This window comes from Mastomys coucha, unplaced genomic scaffold (assembly GCF_008632895.1).
Source record: "Mastomys coucha isolate ucsf_1 unplaced genomic scaffold, UCSF_Mcou_1 pScaffold17, whole genome shotgun sequence".
Lineage (NCBI taxonomy): Eukaryota > Metazoa > Chordata > Mammalia > Rodentia > Muridae > Mastomys > Mastomys coucha.
The window spans coordinates 16,152,300-16,171,770 of record NW_022196899.1 but is presented as its reverse complement, the minus strand read 5'-3'; the positions used below and the strand labels follow the sequence as shown (position 1 = coordinate 16,171,770).

The window sequence follows — 19,471 nt, the reverse complement described above, 5'->3', positions numbered from 1 at the left end:
TGCTATGAACATGGTGGAGCATGTGTCCTTCTTATATGTTGCAGTATCTTTTGGGTATATGCCCAGGAAGACCTTCATAATCTTAAGCCAAAGTCAGCCTGACTGTAAAGTAATGTGTGTAGTGTGCCCCTAGTGACAGAACGCCAATAAAGGGACACAATCCAGCTCACTTGGAAGGACAAGAGACTGGAAGCCAGGAAAGCAGCTAAAATTCCCAAGCCCAGCACACACACTTTACCTTCAGTTTCGGGAAAAAGAGTATCACATGTTGAATCGTTTGCAACTTTTTTTTTAATGACTTTTTTTAAATTCTGGAAAGCCAGGCATAGCCGCACATGCCAAGGTACAAGGGGGAGGCATGGGAGGGTAGCGAGAGTGGGAGGTGAGTGTGATGTGGATGTGTGCTGGGGGGCAGAATCTGGTGTGGGCAGGTGTTCACATGTGTGTATATATGTGTGTGTGTGTGTGTGTGTGTGCGTGTGTGTGTGTGCATGTGTGGTGTGTTTATTTGTGTGATGTATGGGTAGGTATGATATGTGTGTATATGTGTGTGTGGTGTGAATGTGTGGGGTGTATGTGTGGTATGTGTGTGTGTAGTGTATGTGTATGTGCTGTGAATATGTGTTGTGTGTATGCTCTGTGTGTACTCTAATTGTGTGGGCAGATTGGTGTGGGGTGGGGGTGTGAGTATGGGAAGGTTGTGTGGTGTGTGTGTGTGTGTGTATGTGTGTGGTGTATGTGTATGTGGTGTGTTTTTGTGTGTGTGTGTATGTGAAGATGTGAATGTGTGCAGTACTTGTGCGAGGTGGGGGGGGTAGAGGTCAACCTTGGGTGTTTTTCCTCAGGAGCCATCTACCTTGGTGTTTGAGGCAGGGTCTCTTCCTGGGTCTGAAGCTCCCCAGGTCAGCTGGATGGCCAGTGAGCCCCAGGAATCTCTGTGCCTGCCTCTCCAATACAAGCATGTGCCACCACACCTGGCTTTTACTTGGAATCTTGTGCTTACCAAACAAACAGGCTACTCACTGACCCATATCCCTAGCCCCCGAAATACTTTCTGACAGTTTGCACATGAAGAATCAATATGTGCTAATCAAAACATCACATGTTTAGATCTGTATTAACACATCTATGAGTGTTCAATAAACACTATTCAGCTCTAAAACAAGAATCATACACAAGTTAAAGCTCTAAGTGTGTGCCAACTGTGTCTGAGTCTCAATTTCTTTCCCCCATTTGTGAACTATAGGACAATACAGAAAGTCACATGTCCTTTCATCAGGTTTACATTCTATTCTGTGAATCCATAGCCTTCTACATCATTGTAATAGTTGTAGGTTTTGGTTTTTGTCTATTTGATGTAAGCCAGAGTCGTCTTGAAAAAGGATGCTCAGTTGAGAACATGCCTCCTGTAGGCAAGTCCGTGAGGCAGTTTCTTGATTAATGATTGATGCGAAAGGTCTAGAGGCAGTTCCACGCCTGGGCAGCCGGTCCTGGGTCACATAGGAAAGAAGGATGAGCAAGCCATGAAAAGCAAGCCAGTGTTCATCCACGGCTTCTACTTCAGTTGTCACCTTGAGTTCCTGTCACGAGTGCCTTCCTTGACTTCGCTTCCCAATGGACTATACTACCGGAGCACAAGACAAATAAACCCTCCCTCCCTGCACTGTTATTAGTCGCAGTGTTTATCACGGCAATAGAAAGCTGAGATAGTCAGTCATGGTAATACTGGCCTCCTCTGTTCTGAACTACTCTAACAACTGACAAAACACACTGAGGTGAGGCAGCTTCCTGACTTCCAGAGCTTTCACTGGGGAGACAAGACAAGAAGAAGAAGAAGTAAGAAAATAGGGCAGCACATGGTTGCTAAGCAACCATGGAATGGAATAAAGGAGGAGCCATCAGGACAGTGAGAGTTGGTTGGTAAGGGCAAGGTCAGCTTCAAACTATGTGTAGAAGAACAAGAATGCCTTAAAAGATGTATCAAAATGAGACAGGTGGTATTAAGTATTGTGGCCCAGGACTTGATTTAATATGTTGATAAAAACTAAATAAATGAAAGGGATGTTGTTTGGCGGACGTCAAGAATGATAGTTTTATGTATGAGAATTTGTGAGAGGACCAGCACACGTGCACATGTGTACAGGTGCAAAAACCAGAGGGTGAGCAGCACTGTTATTTCTCAGCCACTTTTTCTTTTTTTTTTTTTTTTAAGATAGAGCGTAGGATAAAAAAAGCAGAGGGAGCCGGACAGTGGTGGTACATACCTTTAATCCTACCACTTGGGAGGCAGAGGCAGGTGGATTTCTGAGTTCGAGGCCAGCCTGGTCTACAGAGTGAGTACCAGGACAGCCAGGGCTATACAGAGAAACTCTGTCTTGAAAAACCAAAAAAAAAAAAAAAAAAAGAGGCAGAGGGAAAACACCCTCATACTGACTTGATCACTGCCAAGACCAAGGCCAGGGCTAAGAAACACAGGAAAACCCCTGAGCGCACCCAACCTCAGGGAATTGAAATCTCATCAATCCTCACCCTGAAAAGATTCCCTGCTACCCCAGGCTATCCTATATACACCCTTGTTTCTGCTCAGCTCTCTTCTGCTTCTCACCTGAGCAGAGGCAGTCACTCTCCTGGGTCCCCCCCTCCCACCCCCTCGTGTGAAGTTTGTTGTACCGTGTGGTATGACTTCCGTGGTACTCCTTGGCTTCTGGTTGCCAGCATACCTCTCAGAGCAGAGCTAGAATACGCTCTCCGGCTACAGAACTGGTAAGCTTGCCCTCGGGGAAGCATACCCCCACAGCAGCCAGAGCAGAGCTGTAAAGAAAGCTTTTTCCCCTCAGAGCTGCAACACATCCACAGTCTCTCAAATACCTCTAGCTAATTAGGCTAGGCTGCCTGGCCTGTGAGCCCCACAGACCCGCCTGTCTCTGTTTCTGGCCCTAGTGCTGGAATTTCAAGGTTACGCCACCAAATTGGTCTTTACATTTGTGGGGCAAGCGTTTAACTGTATGGTCCATCTCCACAACCACACAGACCATGTTTGATGGTGTGATGGCTGTAAGTTCCTGTGGCCCATCCAGCTCCGGTACTGTGCTTACAATATTTCGTATCTTCTTGATAACAGTGCTAGAAAGCGGTGCCGTCAGTAGTAGTAGGCCACATTGTACCTTCCACTTACTTTGCCCTAAGTGAAAAGGGAATGATGACTCTGATTAGTCTACTGCAGCTTCTGATACATAGCTCCTTTGTCACCACTCTCTGCTTCTTAGACAAGACACTCTTCCACATATCCCTCATGGTCCTGAGAGCCTACTCATCCCCCACTTTCCAGTCTCAAAGTACAAAATTGCTTACAACAAACCTGCATCTTTACTACAAATGGAATGAGCTATCTGCTTCCATCATCCAGGCCTTCCTTAGTCAGGGAGTGATGTGTGGCTTTACAATGTAGACTATCTATGTATTGAATAAAATCATCACAGGAAAATGTTGATGCCTCTTGTCAGCCACTGAGGTTGAAAGGGAGACATGTTAGGGAAAGAACGCAGAGGCAGCTCTTCACCTTCTGTTTTGAATCAGACTAAAGGGCTCTGTGGGAAAGTGACGTAATCCCAGCCCTAGGTTACCTGCAATTCTGCACTTGACTTCACTAAAGAAAAGAGAGAGAAAGGGACGGAGGGGTGGGAAGAAGAAAGAGAGAAGGAGAGAGAGGGGAGTAAAGAGAGAGAGAGAAGGAGGAGGAGGAGGAAGAGGAACAAAAGGAGGAAGAGGAGGAGGAGGAGGAAGAGGAGGAGGAGGAAGAAGAGGAGGAGGAAGAAGAGGAGGAGGAGGAGGAGGAGGAGGAGGAGGAGGAGGAGGAGAGAATACATGCCATAACTTTGACGATAAGATGATAAGGTAGAGGCAGGCCACCAGAGCACTTGCGAGATAGAGCTGCTTGGCTAACCTCCCACCCTACCCTGATAGACATATGGACCCACATCACCTTCCTACAAGCCAGCATTTCCTGATAGCTTCTCTGACCCACATCTATCTGGAGCTCTTCCAGTAGCTTCTGGGGTTTAGGCGAGCACTCCTTAGTGTGTCAGATCCATGCAGCACACAGACACAAATACTACCAAAGCTCGCTCAGAAGCAGTGCTGTCACTCATGACTAATTACTAAACGCTCTCCAGGAAGCCACAGTCCAGGACTGCTGAACTTCTTCACCAGCCACCGCGGCCTCCCCTACAATTGTAAAAACTGCCTTTTGATCCGTGACCTGCATTGAAAAACTGACAGCTGGTGGCAAGGGTGGTAATTAGACATCATTTAAAAGTTATTTCTGCCTTGTTAACTGGGTTGCTCTGTGATCAAATTAAGGGAATAATTTAGAGGAGCTCGGGCATATTGATTGTATAATCCATAATGTGTATAATTAATAACTACCCCTAAAAGCACAATGTGAGGGATGGTGAGGAGTCACATTAGACAAAAGGCGGGGCTTGAATGGCGCTTTGCCCCTACTGCTTTTTATTCACAACGCTTACAAAGGAAAGCTTTCAGAGTCACAGGCAGACCTTGGCAACACTCTTCCATTATGTAAGACCAGGGAAAAATAGACAGGTATCAAGTGGTATCTTAGTTCCTTTGCTTACCACTGTGACAAAATACCTAGGCAAAAGCCATTTAAGGAACAGTTTCCTCTGGCTCACAGTTGAAGGGGCCATAGTGCCATCGTGGTGGAGGGGAGGGGGTCAAGGCAACAGGAGCATGAAACAGTTGGTCTCACCTGCAATCCAGAAACAGAGCGATGAGTGCTTGCTTGCTTGATATGGCTCAGCTCTCTTTCTCCATTTTACACGGTGGAGAATTTCTGGCTCAGAGATTTCCCTTGCCCACAATTAAGATAGGTCTTCCCACATCAATGATGATAATCAAGAATATATCTCAGAGATGGCCCAGCAACCCCAAATCCCCTGCAGGCCTGTGCAGAGACCCAGCTCCCTGGTGATTTTAGAGCCTCTCAAAATTACAAGACCAAGAATCAAAAGTGGAAAACTTCTTGCTCTGGGTGCCTGAGAGATCATCTTCTCAGGATGGGACCCTCAGCTTCTTAGTGTCACCCACCAATTTTAAATTATAAATAGGGCTTCTCCCAGCCACGAAGGTACAAGTTGACCCACTTTGTAATGTGTTGTCCTAACACATAGACTGTTTATACTCATTTCCCCGAGATAACAAAATATTATGTTATGATAAATGAATCTGTTGTTTAGAGCCACCTTAGGTCCCCAAGATATGTGATATGTGTGTCTACAAACACCAGCATGTCTTATTATTAACTAGAATCTCTTCCCCAAATTCCTTTCTGCTCTTCTACCCTGTCACTACACGAGACTTTACCTGACACGAAAGCACCTCTTAAGCTAGCATTCCAAGCACATCTAAGGTTCTTACTTTATGGTATCAGTCTGACTAATTGATTTCAGAAAACCTGAAGGTACCAGGACAGAAGGAACTCTAAGAAGCATATAAAGCCAAGGTCATCTGCAAAGAAAACTAGTGAGTCTGAGATGAGGGTTCTTGCCCATCTGCATAGTCAAGCAAGTGTAGCCTGGCTAGGACTGGCACAGCTGCCTGGGCACCTGCACTGCCTACAGTGCTCTCCTGCACCCACTAGCCCACCCCAGTGACATGACATCAGCTTGTACCTCACATTTGCTGAGCTCAGCACTCAGCTCTGACCTTGGGTTCAGATTGGTTTATTATGTTGTACTGTGTGCCACGGTATGAGTGTATCTCCATATGCATATGTGGATCACTTGCCTGCCTGATTGCATGTACAGATGGAGATGGAGATGGAGATGGATGTGCCTGTGTGTTTGTGCATCTGTATATGTGGCTGGATGTGCCCGTGTGACTGCATGTACCAATGTGAGCACTCACTGAGATTAAAAGTTGGTATTAGTAAGTTTCTCTATAACGTTCTATTCCTTTGAGACAACATCTCTCCCTGGACTAGGCCTACTGTTTCCTCACCTAGACTAAAAGCCAATGAACACCAGAGATCTTCCTGTCTCTATCCACCTGAAGTTAAGGTAACAGACGTCTGGGGAAACCTCATGTGTTAGCTGGGTGCAGGGATCTGTGTGCTTGCACAGTAAGTGCTCTTACAGTTTAGTTCATTTTATCTTATTTTATTTAAGAAGGACATAAATAACTCACTTACAGGAATACACAGGTAAAGATCTAGCAGCTCTTAAAGAGGAAACACAAAAATCCCTTTAAAAATTACAGGAAAACAACCAAACAGGTGAAGGAATTGAACAAAACCATCCAGAATCTAAACATGGAAATAGAAACATTCAATAAATCACAAAATAAGACAACCCTGGAGATAGAAACCTAGGAAAGAAATCTGAAGTCATAGGAGTCTTATATTTTATAAGAGATAGAAGAGAGAATCTCAGGTGCAGAGATACCATAGAAAACACTGACACAACAGTCAAAAAATTACAAAATGCAAAAAGCTCCTAACCCAAAACATCCAGGAAAGCCAGGACAAAATGAGAAGATCAAACCTAAAGATAATAGGTATAGAAGAGAGTGAAGATTCCCAACTTAAATGGCCAGTAAATATCTTCAACAAAATTATAGAAAAAAACTTCCCTAACCTAAAGAAAGAGATGCCCATAAATATACAAGAAGCCTAAAGAACTCCAAATAGATTGGACCAGCAAAGAAACCTGCCACATAATAATCAAAACACTAAATGCACAAAACAAAGAAAGAATATTAAAAGCAGTAAGGGAAAAAGGTCAAGTAGCAAATAAAGGCAGACCTATCAGAATTACAACAGACTTCTCACCAGAAACTATGAAAGCTAGAAGATCCTGGGCACATCTCATACAGACCCTAAGAGAACACAAATGCCAGACCAGGCTACTATACCCAGAAAAACTCTCAATTACCACAGATGGAGAAACCAAGATATTCCAAGACAAAACCAAATTAATACATCATCCACAAATTTCCACAAATCCAGACCTACAAAGGATAACAGATAGAAAACGCCAACAGAAGGAGGGAAGCTATGCCCTAGAAAAAGCAAGAAGGTACTCTTTTTTCAACAAACCCAAAAGAAGATAGCAACATAAACATAAAAATAACATCAAAAATAACAGGAAGCAACAATCACTATTCCTTAATATCTCTCAACATCAATGGATTAAATAAAAAGACATAGACTAATATACTGGGTACATAAACAGGACCCAGCATTTTGCTGCATACATGAAATGCAACTCAGTGCCAAAGACAAACACTACCTCAGAGTAAAGGGCTGGAAAACAATTTTCCAAGAAATGGTCCCAAGAAACAACCTGGAGTAGCTATTCTAATATTTAATAAAAGAAACTTTCAACCAGAAGTTATCAAAAAGGATAAGGAAGGACACGTCATACTCATCATAGGAAAAAACTACCAAGAAGAACTCTCAATTCTGAACCTCTATGCTCCAAATGCAAGGGTAAGCATAAAAGAAACCGTACTAAAGCTCAAACACACATTGTGCTTCACACAATAATAGTGTGACACTTCAACATCCTACTCTCATCAACAGACAGATCATGCAAACACAAACTAAACAGAGACACAGTGAAACTAACAGAAGTTATCGACCAAATGGTTTTAACAGATATCTATCGTAACAGAACATTTCATCCTAAAACAAAAGAATATACCTTCTTCTCAGCATGTCATGGTACTTTCTCCAAAACTGACAATATACTCCAACACAAAACAGACCTCAATGGATACAAGAAGACTGAAATAATCCCATGCATTTAATCAGATCACCAAGGACTAAGGCTGGTCTTCAATAACAACAAAAACAACAGAAAGCCCACATACACATGGAAGCTGAACAACACCCTACTCAATGATAACTTGCTCAAGGAAGAAATAAATTAAAGACGTTTTAGAATTTAATGAAAATGAAGGCACAATATACCCAAACTTATGGGACACAATGAAAGCAGTGCTGAGACAAACTCATAGCTCTGAGTGCCTCCAAAAATAAACTCGAGAGGGCATACACTAGCACACCTGAAAGCTCTATAAAAAAAGGGGGGGGACAAGAATACCCAAGAGTAGATGGCAGTAAATAACCAAACTCAGGACTGAAATCAATCAAGTAGAAACAAAAAGAACTATACAAAGAATCAACCGAACCAGGAGCTGATCATTTGAGATAGATAAACCCCTAGCCAGACTAACCAGAGGGCACAGACAGTATCCAAATCAACAAAATCAGAAATGAAAAGCGAGCTGTAACAACAGAAACTGAAAAAATTCAAAAAATCATCATATCTAACTACAAAAGCCTATATTCAGCAAAACTGGAAAATCTAAATGAAATAGACAATTTTCTAGACAGATATCAAATACCAAAGTTTAATCAGGATCAGATAAACCATCTAAACAGTCCCATCACCTTAAAGAAATAGAAGCAGTCATTAGACGTCTCCCAATCAAAAAGAAAGCTCAGTATAGTGCAGAATTCTATCAGACCTTCAAAGAAAACCTAGTACCAATACTCTTCAAACTATTCCACAAAATAGAAACAGAAGGAACACTAACAAATTTGTTCTCTGAAGCCACAGTTATGCTGATCCCAAAATGACACAAAGACCCAACAAAGAGAGAGAACTTCAGACCAATTTCCCTTATGAATATCGATGCAAAAATATTCAATAAAATTCTTGCAGACTGAATACAAGTACACATCAAAGCAATCATTCACCATGATCAAGTAGGCTTCATCCCAGGGATACAAGGATTGTTCAATATACAGAAATCCATCAATGTAATTCACTACATAAACAAACTCAAGTAAAAATAACCACATATTTTTTTTATTAAATGCAGAAAAAGCATTTGACACAATTCAACATCCCTTCATGTTAAAAGTCTTAGAAAGATCAGGAATTCAAGGCCCATACCTAAATATAGTAAAAGCAATATACAGCAAACCAGTAGCCAATTTCAAACTAAATGGAGAGAAACTTGAAGCATCCCACTGTAATCAGGGACAAAACAAGGCTGCCCATTCTCTCCCTATCTATTCAATATAGTACTTGAAGTTCTAGCTAGAGCAACTAGACAATAAAAGGAGATCAAGTGAATATAAACTGGAAAGGAAGAAGTTAAAACATTACTATTTGCAGATGATATATATGACTTATAGTATACTACATATATACATACTTATACATATATATATATACATATATATATAAATATATATATAACATATACTTAAAATGACCCAAAAAATTCCACCAGAGAATTCCTACATCTGATAAACAACTTCAGCAAAGTGGCCAGATATAAAAATAACAAATCAGTAGCCTTCCTATACACAAGGGATAAATGGGCTGAGAAAGAAATTAGGGAAATGACACCCTTCACGATAGTCACAAACAATATAAAATACCTTGGTGTGACTCTAAGCAAGTGAAAGATCTGTACAATAAGAACTTCAAGCCTCTGAAGAAAGAAATCGAAGAAGACCTCAGAAGATGGAAAGATCTCCCAAGAGTGGGAGGATTTATAAAGTATAAATGGCCATCTCACTGAAAGCAATCTACAGATTCAATGCAATCCCCAGCAAAATTCCCACTCAATTCTTCATAGAGTTAGAAAAAGCAATTTGTAAATTCATTCAGAATAATGAAAAACCCAGAGTATCAAAAACTATTCTCAACAATCAAAAGAACCTCTAGGGGAATCACCATGCCTAACTTCAAGCTATACTACAGAGCAATAGTGATAAAAAACTATATGTCATTAGTACAGTGACAGGCAGGTAGATCAATGGAATAGAATTGAAGACCCAGAAATGAACCCACACACCTATGGTCACTTAATCTTTGACAAAGGAACAAAAACCATCCAGTGGAAAAAAGAAATCATTTTCAACAAATGGTGCGGGCTCAACTGGCGGTTAGCATGTAGAAGAAGGCAAATTGATCCACTCCTATCTCCTTGTACAAAGTTCAAGACCAAGTGGATCAAGGACCTCCACATAAAACCAGATACACTGAAACTAATAGAAGAGAAAGTGGGGAAAAGCCTCGAACACAAGGGCACAGGGGAAAATTTCCTGAACAGAACACCAATAGCTTCTGCTCTAAGATCAAGAATTTACAAATGGGACCTCATAAAATCACAAAACTTCTGTAAGGCAAAGGACACTGTTAACCAGACAAAATAGCAACCAACAGATTGGGAAAAGATCTTTACCAGTCTTACATCTGATAGAGGGCTAATATCCAAAATATACAAAGAACTCTAGAAGTTAGACTCCAGAGAATCAAATAACCCTATTAAAAAATAGCGAACAGAGCTAAACAGAGAATTCTCAACTGAGGAAACTCAAATAGCTGAGAAGCACCTAAAGAAATGTTCAACGTCCTTAGTCATCAGGGAAATGCAAGGAAAAACAACCCTGAGATTCCACCTCACACCAGTCAGAATGGCTAAGATCAAAAACTCAGGTGACAGCAGATGCTGGTGAGGATGTGGAGAAAGAGCAACACTCCTCCATTGCTGGTGGGATTGCAAGCTGGTACAACCACTCTGGAAATCAGTTTGGCAGTTCCTCAGAAAATTTGACATAGTCCTACCAGAGGACCCAGCTATACCTCTCCTGGGCATATACCCAGAAGATGCTCCATCATGTAATAATGATACATGCTCCACTGTGTTCATAGCAGCCATATCTACAATAGCCAGAAGCTGAAAAGAACCCAGATGTCCTTCAACAGAGGAGTGGATACAGAAAATGTAGTACACAATGGAATACTACTCAGCTATTAAAAACAATGACTTCATGAAACTTGCAGACAAATAGATGGAACTTGAAAATATCATCCTGAATGACATAACTCAGTCACAAAGGAGCACAAATAGTATATACTCACTGATAAGTGGATATTAGCCCCAAAACTCAGAATTTCAAGATTCAATTCACAGACCATATGAAGCCCAAGAAGAAAGAAGAGGAAAATATAGATTCTTCAGTGCTTCTTTAGAAGGGTGAACAAAATAATCATAAGGAGGAAATATGGAGATAAAGTGTAGACCAGAGACTGAATGAAAGGCCATCCAGAGACTGCCCTACCTTGGGATCCATCCCATATACAGTCACCAAACCTGGATGCTATTGTAGGAAGTGCTTGCTGACAGAAGCCTGATATGGCTGTCTCCTGAGAGGCTCTACCAGAGTCTGACAAATCAGAGGCAGATGCTTGCAGCCAACCATTGGACTGAGTGTGAGGTCCCTGATGGAGGAGCAGGAGAAGGGAATGAAAGAGCTGAGGGGATTTGCATCCCCATAGAGGGAGCAACAGTGTCAATAGGCCAGAGCTCTCCAGGGCTGGATCACCAACCAAATAGTACACAATGGAGTGACCCATGGCTCCAGCCACATATGTAACAGAGGATGGCCTTGTTGGACATCAGTAGGAGGAGAGGCCCTTGGGCCTGAGGGTGTTTGATGCCCCAGTGCAGGGGAATGCCAGGGCCAGAAGGTGAGAGTGGGTGGGTGGGTGGTGGAGCACCCTCATAGAGGTAGGCAGAGGGGGGATAGGATAGACAATTTCCGAAGAGAAGACCTGGAAATGGGAAAACATTTAAAATTTAAAGAAAAAAAAATTTCAATAAAAAAAAATTTCCAGCTCTTGCTGTCCATGGTGACTTGAGTGTCAACTCACGGCAACATGAGCATGTGCTTATCATTGGATGGCATTTGAATTTTTCCAGAAAAGCAAATATATATATATATATATATATATATATATATATATATATATGTGTGTGTGTGTGTGTGTGTGTGTGTGTATGTATATATGTATATATATGTATATATATGTATGTATGTATATATGTATGTATATATGTATGTGTATATGTATGTGTATATATGTATGTATGTATATATATGTGTATATATACATATATATATACATATATATGTTATATATAATGTTGAAGAAAAATGAAATGGTAAAAATTCAACATTTATATGGGGAAGGCTTGTAGGAGAAGGGCAGAATAGGACCAAACATGAGCAGATACTCGTGTGTGTGTGTGTGTGTGTGTATGTGTGTGTGAAAATGTCATAATAAAGTCCACTTTTGTATACTAACAAAAAAATGAATTTAAGCAATTTATTTTAAAACCCTTAGCTGTATGATAACAAAATAAAAGGGATACTAGGACTACATGATATCTTTCACACATGTACACACCATACATGCTGTGTAGACAAAGATGACACTGAATGTCTGACCCCCTACTTCTCCCTCCTGAGTACTATAATCACAGATGTGTACACCTAATCCAGTTTCATGCAACACTGAGTCAGGGCTTCATATATGCTAGGCAAGAACTCTACCAACAGTGCTGCTTCCCCCCCCCCTTATACTTGATATTATATTTCTACTAACAAAGCCAATCTCAAAGATGGAGTTAAGTCTCTTCTTTTCTTAGGGATTAGTGTCTCTGACTAGGTGTCATCACATAGGGAGAGAGGAGAGAATACATCCATTGGAAGGATATTACAAGGGTTTTGTGAATCCCCATAGAACTCTGTTGGCAATTTTCTACATTGATCTTCAACCTTGATGCCTAATAGACTTACATCGTAACCATAAAATACAAGAGCTACATAGCCTTTATTTAGATAAATTATAGTGGGCTTTTTGGGTAATGTCCATGAATAAGAATAATTATAGAGTTCTCTAACTGCTTTTCAAGCATAGCCATGAGTTAACTTCTCCTTTAGAATGGGAGAACTTACATTAATCGTTTTCAACTCCTAGGTCCATTTTTTGGCTCAAAAACAAAAAATGATAAAATTGCAAGAAGAGAGAATGTAAGTAGTACTCTTTATATTGACAGGTTGGCACTAGGTTAAAAATTAGCCACTATGGAGAAAGCAGAGTCAGACTGAAGCCAGCAAAGACAGGAGTCCTCAAAGCAGCTCAATTTCTATTATTTCACCACAAATTCAAAAAGCATTTGTCACACCACCCATGCATTCATGGGAACTGCTTACCCAGGCAGGTAAAGACAAGATAGACCCCAGATTCTAGTAGAGCAGCACAGGATGTCACTTTAGAGCACAAAGAGTCTCACGTGTCCTAGAGAGCTTATGGGGGATGTTTTGGCAGGGGAGGAGAAGCAAGGACAGAACAGACAGGGAACCCAAGTTCTGAGTGTCTGCTAAAGCACATAACGACTGCCACCCCATTGGGCAGGTTACCAAGTTTTGCCTTGCATTGATGCCTCCTTAAGCAGGACGTGAGCTAGAAATTTTGAATGTGAATAATTTATCTGATGGTGAGAAAAGAACATAAGTAGTAGAGTAGAGACCTCAGATAGGAGAGGCGGATAACAAAGAGCAAAACTGGAGCTTAACCCTTCTCCAGAGGAAAAGGTGGGAGGCTATGCAGAACTGTTCTATTCAGGGTGAGGGGTCAGAAAACTTATACACCACGGGATATTCACCATAAGCTTACTGTGGCAGAAACAGAAGACATTAACACCTGGCACGGTAGGCCTTCTGGATATCTGGGGCGATATTGGTACTGCCTTCAGTGCGCGATAATAATGAGATTTGATAAGATGAGCCCCAACAGAATCGGCTGTGGCAAGGAAGGGCTAAATGAGGATGTAGAGGAAGTCTAGGCTGACATAAGTATGGCTACTGTTGAGGCCCCGATCACAGCAGTGTGAGAAGTGTGTACAAACAGTGTGCCCTTCCCAATATAGTATGTGCACTATCTGTAATTATCAAATGATGGCTTTCACAGTTGAAGCACCATGTGAGCATTTGAAAAGGACATGGTTTATGGAGCTCCTGCCCCAATTCAAGCACATGCCTGTAATCCCAGCACCTGGAAGGCAAGGCAGGAGTTTCGCTGTGAGGTAAAGTTCAGTCTAGGTTACATAGTGATAATCTGTCTCAAAAATAAAATTCAAAGAAACAATAATAGGGCTACAGAGGTGGTTCAGTGTTAAGAGCAATTGATGTACAAAATGAAGACCAAAGTTCAGATCCAACTTCCATAAAAATAGCCAGGTAACTTGCGCATCTGCAGATGCATTCACCCACAGACATGCACATACACTCACATAAATTCATACATGTGAATAAGTAAGTTTCAATAATAACTCAATATTGTTGAAATCACAAGCAATGGAGTATGTAGGGAAATCAAATAGCAAGAATTCAAATTTGACTCTCATCATCATCTTCCTCATCATCATTAACTAACTAAAGAAATCTGCATGATACACATAAAATGAAGTCATAGTCTCAATTCTGTAACAGTTCATCTCCACCGACTCATGTTAAAAGTTAAGGCAGTCAATATCAATAAAGAGATAGGTTGGGCATGAGAGGTATGAGAGAGGGAGAGGAAGGAGAAAGAGAAAAAAGTGGATAGGAAGAACAAGGAGGATGAGGGAGAGAAAGAGAGAAAAAGATGGATATTTATGAGCCTAAAAACAGAGACTATAGAGAAAATGCTTACTTCTTTATCTTGCGTGTTTCCTTTTCTTCCTTCTTCCTTTCAATTTCCAGGTCACCTAACAGTATAGCTGTCTTCATGGTGTTGGCTGTTAGCCACTGAGGGCTTAAGCTCTCCTATACCCATGCTAGCACCGTGCAGAGCCTGAGGAACTAAATGAGTTCCTAGCATGTACATGGAAGACAGAAGGCACAACTCAGAGATGAGAGATAAACACAGCCATCTTCTCAGACTGAACGTCATCCTGTCACACTGGGCTGGGGGACTGCTGGTGGGCTGCACTGTTGGATATTATAGTTGGCTCTGCTATTACCATTGGTCCCATAGGCTTTCTTCCATCTAATCCTTCAGAAAGGGAAATAATTTGATATCAGGTATAGCTTTTATTTCAGCTCTTCTTATTCTCTTACAGATTGGGGTAAAGTGTCCCCTCTGAACTAGATGCTGTATATTTGTACAGAGTTGAGGAATCTGAGCATTGAAAGACCCTCTATATGTTTAGCCTAGAGATTACTTATTTATGTTGATCGGTCTCTTACCTTACCATGGGGCTAATGGTCATTCTTCTAGAGCAGGGGTCACATATCAGATATTTACATTACAGTTCAAGACAGAAGCAAAATTACACTTATGAAGTAGCAGTGAAATAATGTTTGGGGGGGGGCGTCACCACCATATGAGGAACTATTATTAAAGCATTAGGAAGGTTGAGAATTACTGCTCTAGAGGAACTTCTCCAAGCTGTGTTCTGACTCCTCACAGTTGTCTATAAATTGATCATGCCACCTCAGCTTGCTTTGCTCTGGTCTCCTTCCCTTCACCAAGTTGGAAAAGTAATTGTATATTAGTTATATCTGTATCTGTATCTCTCTCTGTCTCTCTGTCTCTCTGTCTCTCTGTCTCTCTCTGTCTCTCTCTGTCTCTCTCTATCTATCTATCTATCTATCTATCTATCTCTATCTCTCTCTCTTCCTCTCTCATTCTCTCTCATTCTCTTTCTCCCTCTCCCTCTCCCCCCCTCTCTCTCCAGGGTCTCATTAAGTATCCTCAGATGGCCTGGAAACATTTCATATTCAAGCCATAACATCGAATAAGGATCTTTTGCTAAAGTGATAAGGCAATCGCAGGATGTGGTACCCCAAACTCCTCTTCTATTTTCTTCTAATGCCCAGCATATGAAGTTCTTGGAGTGATGGTCTATATGAGAACCTCCTTACAGATATCAGGAAAGAATTCGTGAGGAAAGGGGACAGCTTGGGAGATATAATACAAACACTGCTGGGTCTGAAGTTGATGCAAGTGAGGGGCAGTCACCTGATTCATCACCTGGAAAGGACACAGAGCCCCAGAGTTTTGGCTGGCTTTGTCTTCCTTCTCCATGTCCTGGTGGCACGATAAAGGATGTGGAGCCATAGAACTGTTTTCACAACTAACCAGCCATATTTCAGAGAAAGGGTTTGTTGGGACTCAACTATATTTTTAATTCCCAGTTTAGACTTCTAGTTATCTGTGGGTAAAGGACTCTTTAATGGACCCAAGCATGGCAAACACACACCCAAGCATGGCAACATGGCTCCAACACCTAAAAACTGTACGATTACATTCCTAAAACTAGCCCCAAAGACCCTTCCCTTATTTGGCCACCGACTCATTCCTGAGACAAAATACCAGAGTTGAACAATCAAAATTCATTATTTGGCTAACATGTCCAATCAGAATTTACTAACTCACCCTAGGACAGATTCCCCTGTTTCTCCTTAAAACCCTACTCCTGCAGAAACACCTGCTGTAACCTGTTTGCTTGCTTGCTCGCTTGCTGCTGCTGCTGCTGCTGCTGATGATGATGATGATGATGATGATGATGATGATGATGACAGTGACGGTGACAGTGACGTTGACAATACTGATGGTGATGATGATGATGATGGTGATGGTGATGGTGATGATGATGATGATGATGATGATGATGATGATGATGATGATGATGCTTGCTATTTCCCTTTGCTTCATCCCCACCTTCCCTTCTTGCCCTTCCAGGATCATAAATCCCCTTTATGCTGAGAACTGGGTGTGTCCTGTACTGATCCCAGAGGGCCATCCTACCTTACAATGGGTATCTTATGTATGTATATAAAGTTGTTTGGGGGATATGGTGCATGTGTGTGTATGTATGTGCACCCATGTAGAGACCAGTTGCTCGAATTCCTCTATCCCGTCCACCTTACATATTAAAACAGGGTCTCTTACTAAGTCTGTATGTCTATTCCTGCACAGACATCATGACCAAAAAGCAAGTTGGGGAGGAAAGGGTTTATTCAGCTTACACTTCCACATTGCTGTTCATCACCAAAGGAAGTCAGGACTGGAACTCAAGCAGGTCAGGAAGCAGGAGCTGATGCAGAGGCCATGGAGGGATGTTCCTTACTGGCTTGCTTCCCCTGGCTTGCTCAGCCTGCTTTCTTATAGAACCAAAGACTAGCAGCCCAGGGATGGCACCACCCACAATGGGCCCTACCCCCCTTGATCACTAATTAAGAAAATGCCTTACAGCTGGATCTCATGGAAGGATTTCCTTAAGGGATGTTTCCTTCTCTGTGATAACTCCAGCTTGTGTCAAGTTGACACACAAACACATCACTATTAAGCCTCAACCCTCACTTTCTTATTCATCCCCAAGATCTAAATAACTTTAAAAGTCCCACAGACTTTACAAAGTCTTACATATTAAAATTTCAATCCTGGCCACTCACCTGAGCTTCTGGCCTCTGGGCTGATTACGTGGATCTGCACCCATGTCCCAAAGCAAGACTGGCCGCGTAGACCCTGAGCCGATAACATCAACGAAAAAGACGAGGACGACAAAGAAAAAGACGATGACAACGACGACAAAGACGATGACATGGAGATGCCCAACCTCATCATTGATGTGAAGCCGGAAGGCAACCTGGGGTCCCTGGTTTGTGAGGAACATGCCTATGCGGGGGCTCTTCAGTGTGAAGGTAACACTCCACACTGCCTGGCTCCCACTCAGTGCACCCAGCACTTGTGCGCCATGGATGCTTCTGAGCTCTAAGTGTTCCGACCACCAGCCCTGGACAGATAAAAACCCAAATCTGTTGGCCTGCAGCCTCTGAGAACAAATCTTAGGAGCCATCATCGCTTTCATGGATCACAAAAAAAAAAAAAAAAAAAAAAAAAAAAAAAACCCTAGGTTGTCAGCTCCTCCAAGGCTCCAGGCCCCATCTCAGAATCCAAAAAGCTGACGGCTCTGAGCTGCCTCCAATGTGGCAGACAGTTCACCAGTACTTGGAAGTTGCTGTCCAATGCCCACTGGGACCATGGAATACACATCTGCCAGACACTACAATTGGAGACCCCAGAGGCTCTGCTGCTGGGGCTGAATAAAAGGGCTGCAGCCATGTCAGCAGTGACAGTGGTGGGCCCAGTTGAGGACAAGACGTCACCAGTGAGTCTGACGGAGCCCCACCTGCTTCTTCTGGAAGAAGATCCTCGGCTCTTTCAACAACCTCAAGGTCCATATCGTTTCCACGCGGGTGAGGGACCCTACTTCTGTGACCAGTGTTCCTAGGCCTGCACTCAGAACAGCAAGTACAAGCAGGTACAAGAATACCCACCGGCAGCCAACACCTGGAAGCCCCTCCACTCCTGCCTGTACCTGGGGAGTCTCCCCAGCAGCCCCTCCTAAACCAGCTGCCTTCCAGCTGTTCCAGCCAGCTCACTCCCATGCCAGAGGTGGAGAAGGCTGGAGCTGCAGCCACAGCAGGAGTCCAGGAACCCGGAGCCCCTGGCCGCAGGGCTCAAGGGGGTCCAGGTTTTGTCGGCTGGGGATCCACTGCCAAAGTAGAGAGGACTGACCCTGTGATGATCGAGAAGACAGCATGGAAGGGTCACACGGCCCTAGGTGCAAGGGTTCACATACTGGCGAGCGGCCCTATACCTGTGACCAGTGTCCCTATGCTTGTCCCCAGAGTAGCAAGCTCAACCGCTACCGCCCACCCATGGACTGGGAACTGGTAAGACTCTTTATAAGTGCCGACACTGCCTTGTGCCCTGCAGGCCAAAGGGCACAATGGACAAGCACCTGGGGCAAGAAGCCCCCAGCGATGGCCTGAGAAATGTTCTGTACAATTGTCGCTTCCTCATCCAACAGACATGGGCAGGCACTTATCCTTCCCTTTGTGTGAATAAACCATCTCCTATTTAAAAAAAAAAAAAAGTTCAATCCCTTTAAAATATCCAATCTCTCTTAAAATTTGAAGTCTCTTTACAATTCAAAGTCTCTTAACTATGGGCTCCATTAAAATATTTTTTTCCTTCAAGAGGGAAAAAATATCAAGGCACAGTCACAATCAAAAGCAAAATCAGACTCTAGCCATCCAATGTCTGGGACCCACCCATGATCTTCCAGCCTCCTCCAAAGAGCTGGCATCACTTCTCTAGCTCTCCCTCTGTTGCACTCTAAGCTCAGGTTGATACACTCCACTGCCGCTGCTGTTCTTGGTGATCAGCCCATGGTACTGGCATCTCCAACACACTGGAGTCTTCTGCTGCAACTAAGCTTCACTAACAGCCCCTCACAGACTCTCTTCATGGTGCTAACCCTCAAAGCCTTTGCATGACCCCTCCAGTCCTGGACCATCAATTGGAACTGAGGCTGCACCTTCCCCAATGGCCTCCCATGGCCTCTCACAGTGCTAAGCCTCAGCTGCTCTCCATGACCCCTTCATGCCTTCAAAACCAGTACCACCTGAGTGACTCTTCCACATTACCAAGTCCTGCTGCAGCACAAGGTACACAACCTTGGCTAAAACACTTCCCAGAAAACACTTCCCAGAAGATGTCACCTCAGTGATGCTGGTCTCTTCTTAATC

The 19,471-nt window shown here is 42.7% G+C and overlaps 1 pseudogene; it reads left to right on the top strand.

Moving 5' to 3' along the window:
- The first annotated feature begins 16,148 nt into the window (after positions 1-16,148).
- On the top strand, positions 16,149-18,788 carry LOC116094876 (annotated as a pseudogene).
- Positions 18,789-19,471: the final 683 nt, after the last annotated feature.